This window comes from Macrobrachium rosenbergii, chromosome 12 (assembly GCF_040412425.1).
Source record: "Macrobrachium rosenbergii isolate ZJJX-2024 chromosome 12, ASM4041242v1, whole genome shotgun sequence".
In the NCBI taxonomy this organism is placed as follows: Eukaryota; Metazoa; Arthropoda; class Malacostraca; order Decapoda; family Palaemonidae; genus Macrobrachium; species Macrobrachium rosenbergii.
Genome location: NC_089752.1, coordinates 43,672,287 through 43,682,885, shown reverse-complemented (window position 1 = coordinate 43,682,885; position 10,599 = coordinate 43,672,287). Strand labels below are relative to the sequence as shown.

The 10,599-nt window shown below is 38.4% G+C and overlaps 1 long non-coding RNA gene across 1 annotated transcript; it reads left to right on the top strand.

Moving 5' to 3' along the window:
* The first annotated feature begins 4,603 nt into the window (after positions 1–4,603).
* LOC136844225 (uncharacterized) lies at positions 4,604–5,592 on the top strand. The gene is made up of 2 exons (XR_010854778.1): positions 4,604–5,193; positions 5,441–5,592. It is a non-coding gene; the product is annotated as an uncharacterized lncRNA (long non-coding RNA).
* Positions 5,593–10,599: the final 5,007 nt, after the last annotated feature.

Sequence of the window (10,599 nt, the reverse complement as noted above, 5' to 3'; positions counted from 1 at the left end):
GAGCGTATTGTATAAACATTATTCGTTATTCTCGGGTAGAGATTTAGAGATTTATCACGTTTGCGCTCCAATGTGGCCTTTTTAGAAAATTAGATATTGATGAATTTTGTATCATGATTACCACAAGTATGCTACAGTAGCCAGAAATCATTTGCTTTTACAATTATGTTGTAATTATCTGAACTCATACCGATTTGGAGAGAGAAGAAAACCTTGTGTTGTAGAAAAGGGGAGCAGAGATTAAAGACGAGAGACGACTGTAAGAAAAAGTGTTAGGAGACTCCAAACCTCCGCCTATGTCGAGGAATGTTGATTAAAGGGGTTTACCTTAAGCCAACCTTACCTGGGGTGCCGTGCCTTCCTGAGGAATATATATATACCTGGCTCTATGTCACTTCACACCCACTTTCCTTTCATTGGCCCTTTTCCCCTGAAAAATTATATTTCTCTCTCCCAAAATATAATCAACTGTTGCCAGTCACGAGGTGTTTTAGGATAATCCGCTAATTTTTTTTCTTTTGTTTGGCATAATCACACTAGTAAACAGACAAACAAATGAACGAGCAATGAAACTGAGCTCCCTCCACGAAGATGATAATCCTCGGTTGGATCTCTCCTAGATAGTAACCCCGACAAAGTTCGGGGGTCGTTATCTAGGACTAATATTTCTTGGGGTCATTATCTGTATGATATTTGTATTCTTTTGTTTATGTTCTTTATGGTAATCCCCAACGGGCTTGCACTGAACACGCCGCAAAGGTGGATACACACCGGGTTAAAACCCTTGGGGTCTCTATCTTGGAAAGATCCCCTCGGTGTATCATTACTGTGAGTTGAGGTTACGGATTCATCTTATCCCGATCCTGTTCCCCGCCACCATCAGTTTCCTGTGTTATTAGACTCCTCGGATAACTTGATAGGTTTCCTTCCCTTTTGTTCAAAGATTAATCGAAGGTAAAATGAACGGTTAAAGAATGCATTAGTGGCTGAAGGATGTTAGTTGGCTGCAAGAGGGTGATTTTCTCGTGGGATTTCATAACCATTCATCTGTCTGATTACTCGCACAAATAATTTACCAGTTGCGATGACCCTAGTGGAGACAGACGATGGGGTTAATGAGGTGGGGCTGAGGTTCAAGGTCCCCACATTTTTAGGTCTCAAAAGTATATAACTCCAGGGGGAACCAATGTATGCTTTCTTTTATAATTTATACGTCACGTAAAGAAGTGGCTTTTTCCTTTCTTATTTAGCATAACCATTCCAAGATGAGGGAAACGAAGGGGCAGCGGGATCAACGTGTACTGTAATGCTTTTTTAAAGATGGTATTGCCATTCGATGCCAGCAAAACACGCAGTTTCTTCCAATTTTTAGGGGGTCGCTATCAAAATCTGCCTTTTTATAACTAACACCGTTGTGTTAAGTTCGCAGTTCATTTTATATACATATATACATAGAGAGAGAGAGAGAGAGAGAGAGAGAGAGAGAGAGAGAGAGAGAGAGAGAGATTAATATCTGTAGAGCTGGCAGGGTATTTAATACAATTGAAGTGTCAAGTGTAGTGTTTTCAGGTTGTGTAGATTTGGTTCTGCAAATAGCTTAAAATTTGATATTTCATCAGGCTTGGAATAATAATTTTTTATACATTCAGAACTGAAATGCAGTCAGTGGAAATTCCCAGTATTCGTGACGTTTCATATCATTAATTATTACTCTAGAAGATATGTCATTGTACAGCACATTACCCTCCCGGAAAAAATTTTAACGCATTGTCTTTACAGTTTATACCAAATTGTTCAGAATGAGAACGTGCATTGTTTCGTAAGTTGCTCATATAATATAATGTTCATTATTCAATAACACTGCAAAATGATGTTGAAATAGTTGTCAACAGTAAATGTCAGATAAATTCAGCGTTGACGATTGCATTTCTTTTAGTTTACATTGGTGAGATGTACTTAAACTGCCATTGTTATTTCCCTATTGTTATAACAATAATCGTCATACGTTTAGTTTATTTGGAAGTAGCATTGATAAACAAATATATCGACGTTCTTAGTTATACAGTGAATCTGAGTGATTAATTGATTTAATGTTCTCCGGCACCGGGCCAACTAAGGTCATTGACCCTGATATAATCTTTTAAGAATGTCAGACTTTGCATAAAACCTATGGGCACGATGACAAGATCACATGTATAAGAATTAAATCTATAGCTTTTGCAGAAGACCTGCTTCTGGTACAAATCTAAACAAGTAAAAAATGCGCCGAAGTTTCTTCAGCTTAATCGAGTTTTCTGTACAGTGTATAATGCTGTATGAGCCGTGGCCCATGAAGCTTTCAGCCACGGCCAGGAGGTGGGATGTCCTATAGCGTTGCCAGACGCACGATTATGGCTAACTTTAACCATAAATAATATAAAAACTACTGAGCCTAGAGGGCTGCAATTTGGTATGTTTGATGATTGGAGGGTAGATGATCAACATACCAATTTGCAGCCCTCTAGCCTCAGTGGTTTTTAAAATGTGACGGCGGACAGAAAAAGCGCGGAGGACAGACATAGCCGTCAGAATAGTTTTCTTTTGCAGAAAACTAAAATGTCACTGGCATCGTAAACCACTTATTTCGCCGAGGACTAAGGCTAGAATGTTCCGGCCATTCTCGCCTCAGGCCTGGGAGAGAAGGCTTCTCCTGAGGTCCCTAAGACTGGGGCGTTTAATTGGCAAATGTTTGAAAGTCAAAGTGACCAGGCATTGTGTATAGAGAGGAATTCTGTGGCTACATAAACATACTGGCCATTAGTAAGACACCAGGCCTGTAATGTTAGCGATGTCACAAAGATTAGTAATTGTGTTTGATTAATGATTACAGAGATATAAAAATACATGCGACACATTCAGAATTGTCGCACTGTATTTGACATCACTATGCTCACTAAAGTATACTTGTGTGTGAACTGTGCCAACAAAAGCAATCGGCATTGTCGACCGTATCAGTAGAACTGTATTGCGGGTGTGTGGATCTTTATTGATAGCAGAGCTGTTAAATGAATGGTCCTTATCAGTATCCACGGCTTATTTTTAAATATGGGTTGTATTTCCTTGAATATTCGTAAAACTTTGTTGAGTGTGCGGTAATCACACCAGTATTAGGAAATTTAGACTGTTCCATAGTTAATTTTATATTCAGAATCTTGCAGCCATAACCTTCTCATTTCTTCTGACTGAAGGCTACAGCAACCCTTTGAACATTAGAATAAAGAAAAGATGTTATGGAAAGACAAAGAGGTTTCTTTACGAGAGGTAAACGCCATAAGCATAAAGTACTTTTCCTTTGCCTTTTGCAAATGGTTAATGTCATCGACAGTTTCATATTCCCTGTAAATCCTTTTTCACAATTATATAAAATTCCTTGTATTCATTGATCATCATTGATCTTTAGTGAAATAGAAGGGAATGGCACAATAAGACTGAGCGTTATCATTAACCTTTTCCCATAACGTGATAATGAATTCCTTGGATATTTGTAGCTAGTTTAGATTAGGGGATGGTTTGGGTTATTTACAAATGCAATTAGTGTGTAACCCTTGTGCTCCTATCATGATCGATGAAAAATAGACTCTCTCTCTCTCTCTCTCTCTCTCTCTCTCTCTCTGTGTGTGTCTGTGCGCCTGTATCTAGACTTGACTATCATTACAAGTTTGCTAGATTGCCCTAATATTAGCATTACCGTTTGTCTTGTTTTTTTTTTTTTTTTCATTGGCTTTAAAGTCCGTTAACAGCATTACAAGTGATGAGAACTGACCACCTTACTCTTCGGTTTTTTTAAGATGTAAAAACATTACGCTTTCAACTCCATTCAGATCCTCACAGAAACTGTCCCAGAGCTCCTTGATGCATCTCACCTGTGCTTTGCATGTAAAGTAGCGACTCGAAGTTTGTTTTCCCTTTGTTGTATCTGTCTTCCAATTCTATTTTTCTTCTTTATTATGGCAACGTCTTCGTTAGCCTACTTTTAATATCAAGAAGGAAAACCCCCAGGATTTTTAGGATACATTGTTTAGTGGTCATTTCTAAAATTAATTTTTTTTATACATTTTCTAAAATGTAAGCTCAAAAGACCGAAAATAAAAAATTGTGGATTAAATTTTACCTTTACCATTTTCAATCCCCTCCCACCGCAAGCTGGATTATTGGAGTGAAATTCTGAGGTAATCCCGACCGTTTTATTTTCCTCCATTTCCCTTCAACGTCCAGCGACTTGGGAAGTTTCTACATCTGAACAGTAGTTGGGATCGTGCAATTGCCATATTTTTTTCAAGACATTGTTGCAGACATTAATAATGTAACCATACTTCTGTCACTTTGTTTTCTGATTTCACCTTATTTATTTGTTTATGATGCCAGTTTTAATTGATTTTTTTTATCTATCTCAAAGGGTAAATAAAAGTTCCTTATGTTTCGACTGCTAATATTCGGCTATTGATATATATATATATATATATATATATATATATATATATATATATATATATATATATATATATATATATATATATATATATATATATATATATATATATATATATATATATATATTGTAAAGATTAGCGCCAAAATACGCTATGAAACTGTTCTCCTTTCCTGCTTTGGGTTGGTTTGAACCTTTGAAGATCGGGGGTATATAAGGGCTCAGAAAATATAATTGTTGGGGACCAGTAATCTGCTTTGCACCGTTTTCTTTGGTACAGAAAGATGAAAATACCATTTTCTATGAGATAGCAGCGTGCCCTGGGTCAGGACATCGGCCCCCCTACCCCAGTCCAGAAGCAATAAAAGGTCAGGGCGAAGGCAGCCCTTCCTCACACGCGCTCGCTAGTTTAAGCCAAGCAGTCACGCCTCTGCGGGCCGTTGCTCGTGCCCTCCTCTTCCGCTCGCCGCCACGTGGATCCCATCGCCGCCCTGTGTGTCCCGTGTTACATTCCACGTGGCCTTAGAAGACTGCAAGGGGGATTGCAAGTCTTCCAAACGCGAGCTGACATTAAACGGCGGCCTTTTCATCATCCCAAGGGCGCCCTTTTCCGCCCCAATCTACGACTTGAAGAAATACCTTGGAGAGGAGGCTACCATTTGTCCACGCTCCCACACGTGTTTCTCGGCAGAAGACGTCGTCATCCCTGCGCCCCTACAAATGTGGTAATGTACCCAAAACGAGTTGCTAGTCACGATTACTTAGCCCTTTTGCATTTATTAATCTCTGGGCCTATAACTTTGTGTTCCCTGATATTCCTTGGTTCAAGCCAGGCCCACGTGTTCACAGCTTCTTTCCTCTGAGTCACAAGTAACGCCTCGGGGAGTCCTTGGCGCCTTCAGTGCACCCCGAGTAATTCAATCCCCAAATTCCAGCATTAGATGTGTAACGTGGGTCCAAATATCGTTTCAGAAAGACGCCTGTAGCAGAATTATCCTTGGTCCGTGTTCCTGGCATTCCCAAGCTCCCCCCCCTTCGGGAGGACTTCTACGGCAGTAATTTACCGTATTTTCAGTTAATTTTCCTTTTGACCTTGTGTGCTATCAAATATAACTATTTTTATATCCACGTGTTTCACGCACTTCCCCTAGTGAAGAGCCCTCCGCTCCGTGTACTTCTTTTTTGTTTGTGTTTTATATGTCCTGGGTATCTTACAAGGCCATTTTCGAGTAAAAGTAATAATTGTGGAGTCATAAGATCCACCTGCACCAGGAAAAATATAAAAAAAATATATATATATATATATATATATATATATATATATATATATATATATATATATATATATATATTATATCTAGGTGACTCTTCAGTTTAAAAAATAGTAATTTCTCGAGAAATCTTACCAAGCTCGAAGACAATTCCCTCTCTCTCTCTCTCTCTCTCTCTCTCTCTCTCTCTCTCTCTCTCTCTCTCTCTCTCTCTCTCTCTCTCTCGTGCTGTGTTTGTTTATCTGGATATCACATCGGTGTATCTCGTCTGTGTAATGTTAATGCTGACAGCCTACTTTGGTGTTCATATGACAAAATCCCAGACCAGTGAATGAATTTGAATATTCACGACTCCATTATGCTTTTCTGATTCAGGAAAATGTGTGGCACATAAATTTAAGATAACGTGATTATTAACGAATTGCAATCCATTTCTCTCTTATATAGTAAGCAAATATATCATCTCATTAACGTCAACCTTTATTATTCTTCGCACTCAGCATCCACACTTCTGTTGTATATAGGGCAAGTTCGAGAACTGAAAATTAGTTTATTTAATTACACAATATACATTTGGCCTTGTTTATGCCGTTGTATTAATTCAGGAGATGCATATTCAGAAGGGCTTTATACTTCAAGCTTCAGGAAAAAGGAGAAAGAAAAGATAGAACCACTAAATTGAAGTGTCAGCAAAATTTTCTCTTCTGGGTTGTTGAAATTATGAAATTATAGACATTGAGAGACATTGATCTTGTAATGAGAGCGGGTTGAAATTCCCTTTAATAATTATGAAATTACGATTATAACCCGAACCCACATTCACTTTTCGATTTAGATTAGGGTAATGTACGATAACATATTCAGATTCATTTATTTAAAATATCATTTCATGCTTTTATACAGAGTAGAAAAATGGCACAGAAAAACGAAAGCACTTTTATTTTAACGCTAGATTAATCTTGGTTAAGGAGTCAAAAAATCCCTCCCAGGTTTAGACCACAAACCGATTGTGATGGTCACTCGTGGAGTGACAGTTGGTGACAGTTTCTTCAAGATTTTTCAACCCGTATTTGATGGACTACCTCCACAACGCAATAAATGTTTTCCGTTGCAGCTGCGATGGATGTCCGTTTCACTAACAACATTGCGTGCTCTGCTTTTATTCTGGTGATGTCGTTTCTAGACATTTAAGAGTCATAAACGATTTTCATACTGCCCCCTCCCCCCACCGCATCCCTCCCTCTCTCCCTTCCCCCTTTCCCCTTGTTATACGGTGAAAATTCACATCATGTTTTTTTTTATCTTACCTTTTTTAACTCTCACATACTGTGACATATTAGGGCAGCACAAAACTTACTGCGTTTATCGAGTGAAATTAGGAACACGTTTTGATATTCGGTTCTGGATGTCTTCTTTCAACTGCAGTCTCTTTCAAGGTGTCTTATTGGGTAAGTTAGTGCATTCCCACTAACAAAAGCATAGTGTATCTATTGTTTATTGGTTTATTACCCTAACATGAGGGCATAGGTTGTGTTGACAGTAACAAAAGTGTGATTCCTGTATGACCTAGTTCGGTCCCCTATATTATTTTATGACAACTTACCTTTAAAAATATGAAGTATATACAGATATATACGGCGACTGTAAAATCTAAGAATCATAGGAAAAAAAAACTATAAAAACTCATATTGTGATTTGATAGCAAAACCTGCAACTTAAATTCATCTTACATTGTACAGTAGTTTTGTATTAACCCTCAGTGTCGTTGTTTATATTTATCAACTTATTGGCCATTTTTATATATTCATTCAACTTTTTCCCCTTAATTCATTAAATTAACTTTGCACATATGGAGCATCTCATAAAAATCTGTCCATTCTGACATTTTCGTGGTTCTGAATAGAAAAGCAATATCTCAACTGATCTGGTGCACTCTGTTAGGGACATGGAAACTGAACGGCCGTCTAATCCTTTTGTTACCGTATATGAAAGACAGGAAACCGGCAAAACAGTCAAACTTGAGATAAGCAAGAACCTAAAAGGTTTGTAGTCAGACCTTCCTTTGTTTTGTTATATAAGTTTACAGTCATTTTCCACACTCGCAACGTGTCATGTTTATTATCGAGTTGTCTGCCATCCTGTAAATGCCTGGGTTATTTCTTATTTGATACTGCCGGTACAGTAAAGTGTCTTGAGTCATCTAAGATATGATGAAATTATTGCGTGGAATTAGAGCGAACGAATTCATGTAAGGCCTCAACTTGTTCTCTTTGTCTCGGAAACAAAACAACATTTGTTATTGTGCTTCTCCCTGTGGTCTTCTCTTCGTAAGAAGTACATGCACAGTTCGGAAGTTATATCCCAACTCGAAATTCCAGTTGTTCTTCTGTGATTTGCTTTTCATTTGAATTGCTCAATTCTCTCTCTCTCTCTCTCTCTCTCTCTCTCTCTCTCTCTCTCTCTCTCTCTCTCTCTCTCTCTTCTGGAGCTACAATTCATTCCTTTACGGAATATAAGCTGTATCTTACGAATCATAAGTTTTGGAATCCGTTTTGTTTCTGTTTTGCTAAATAGATCAGGGATCTGTCATTTTTGCCCAATTAGATGAGCTGTTCAAATGAATTATCGACATTCATGAGACTTAATTGGGGAATTAAATGCAGAGCGATCGTTCCGGATTCATTAGAGTTCCCCTTTTTGTTTAGCGAATGATGCCCTTCATTATTTTTATTAACAATCAAATATTCCTAATGATCTCCTAAGTCATCATATGGAAAATTTATTCTGGTTCCAACATTGAGTTCCTCCTGTTATAAGTTTACTTTGATTTGCTTTGATGACGATGATGATGGAATAGGAGTATTACGTTTGATGGTAGTTGTGATTATGTTTTTGTATTATTCTGTGGCTATAACATCTCTGTCTGCTGTCCTGTTCAGTTAAATTATCATTGAATTATTAAGTGTTGTGTCTTTATGCGTAATTCTCAGGCTACTGTCCCGTTTTATCCACATATTAAGCCATTCAAGAATTTCAAGTAGCTGCTGGCTCAACCAGATGTGCAAGATGTACGATGATAGTATTTCCTTTTCATTTTATTCGTTCAAATGCAATTTGCTTCTTTCTTCTTCGTTTTTACCTTCGGAATTTGTTATAATGACTGCTTCGTGACGTCGCGATGATATATTTCGTTATAAAGTCGGTTTAAATGAGGTATGAAATAATATTAGAAAGAGGGAAAAAACTTCCGTTGAAAGTCATTCGTCTTCCCCTTTGCACATGCGTAATACTGCTTGCTCAACCCGGCGTGCAAGATGTACGATGACAGTATTTCATTTTTAGTTTTCTGTAAAAGAAAACTATTGAGATGACTATTTGTCTGTCCGTCCGCACGTTTTCTGTCCGCCCTCAGATCTTAAAAACTACTGAGGCTAGAGGGATGCAAATTGGTACGTTGATCCCCCCCCCCCCCTTAATCATCAAACATACCAAATTGCAGCCCTCTGTCCTCAGTAGTTTTTATTTTATTTAAGATTAAAGTTAGCCATGATTGTGTGTCTGGCACCGCGATAGGTGCCAACAACACAGAGGCCACCATCGGGCCGTAGCTGAAAGTTTCATGGGCCGCGGCTGAGGGTTCATGGGCCGTGGCTGAGAGTTTCAAATGGAACAATACGCTGTACAGAAAATTTGATTGCGCAGAAGAAACTTGGGCACATTTCTTACTTGTTTTTTTATTTGTTCAAATGCGAATATCCTAATTAATTCGATCGTTTCTTTTTCGTTTTTATCTTTGGAATTCGTTATAGCGACTACTTCGTAACACCACGACGGCGTATTTCGTTATAAAGTCTGTTTAAATGAGGTTTGGAATAATAATAATTAACGGGCGATTTACCAATAACACTTCAATACACAGCTAAGGCCAGGTATTCACGATAAGGTTTACTTATCAGTTCATCCACGACTTTTCGACGGTCGAGCACCCACATGAAAACAAAAAAAAAAAAAAAAAAAAACACAAGCACCTAGACGATCACACACTATCAAAATAAGTCCACCATTTCGATTTCAACTACTAGGCCTAATGATCACACTTCCATTTCTTCTTTGAGTTTCTGAAGTTTGGTATGGTAGCGAGTTAACAGTATGTTCACGTACACTGAAGCCACTCTGACTTCGTGCAGTTTGCTGAAGATAGATCCTTGCACGATCCTCATGGTTTTGCCATGCAGTACATTTCAGGCAATCAATAAAAGGTCCGTCTGTTGTTACAAGGGGGTCAGACCTTCCCCCCCCCCTCCACACACAAAGACTGACACACCTAAGTACGCATTGTAAAAATACAATATTTATTTTTATTCATCGTCTTTCTTCAGTGGAGATGCTTTTTATTTTCTTCTAATAAAGGAACTAACTTCCCCTCCCCCTTTCCTTCCCCTTCTATCTTCCCTTCCTTTTCCCTCCCCTCCCCTTTCTCTTCCCCCTTCCCCTCTCCATCCCCCTCTCCTCCCTCCCCATTTCCCTTCCCCCTTCCCTCCCCCTACCCGTAGACTGCCATTCATAGTTTTCCCGCGCAGCGCGAGGTTGGTCAGCTAGTATGATTCAGTTGTTCAGACTTTTTTCTTTACTTAAGACCTCGCTTGTGCCATCAAATTGACTTCAAGTGTGGTAATTGCTAAAGCTGCCCACCCAGGTCAAAATATATCTTCTTCAAAAAAAGACTTTTCTTTACCATGACTAGAGATTTTGATCACGGACTTTTAAGCTTTTCTAATCCACAATCTATAACCGAGGTAGATCATCTTATTCCCCCTTCACCTCTCATTTTTTAAGGCTTCTTGTTTTTGTTTCATTGTA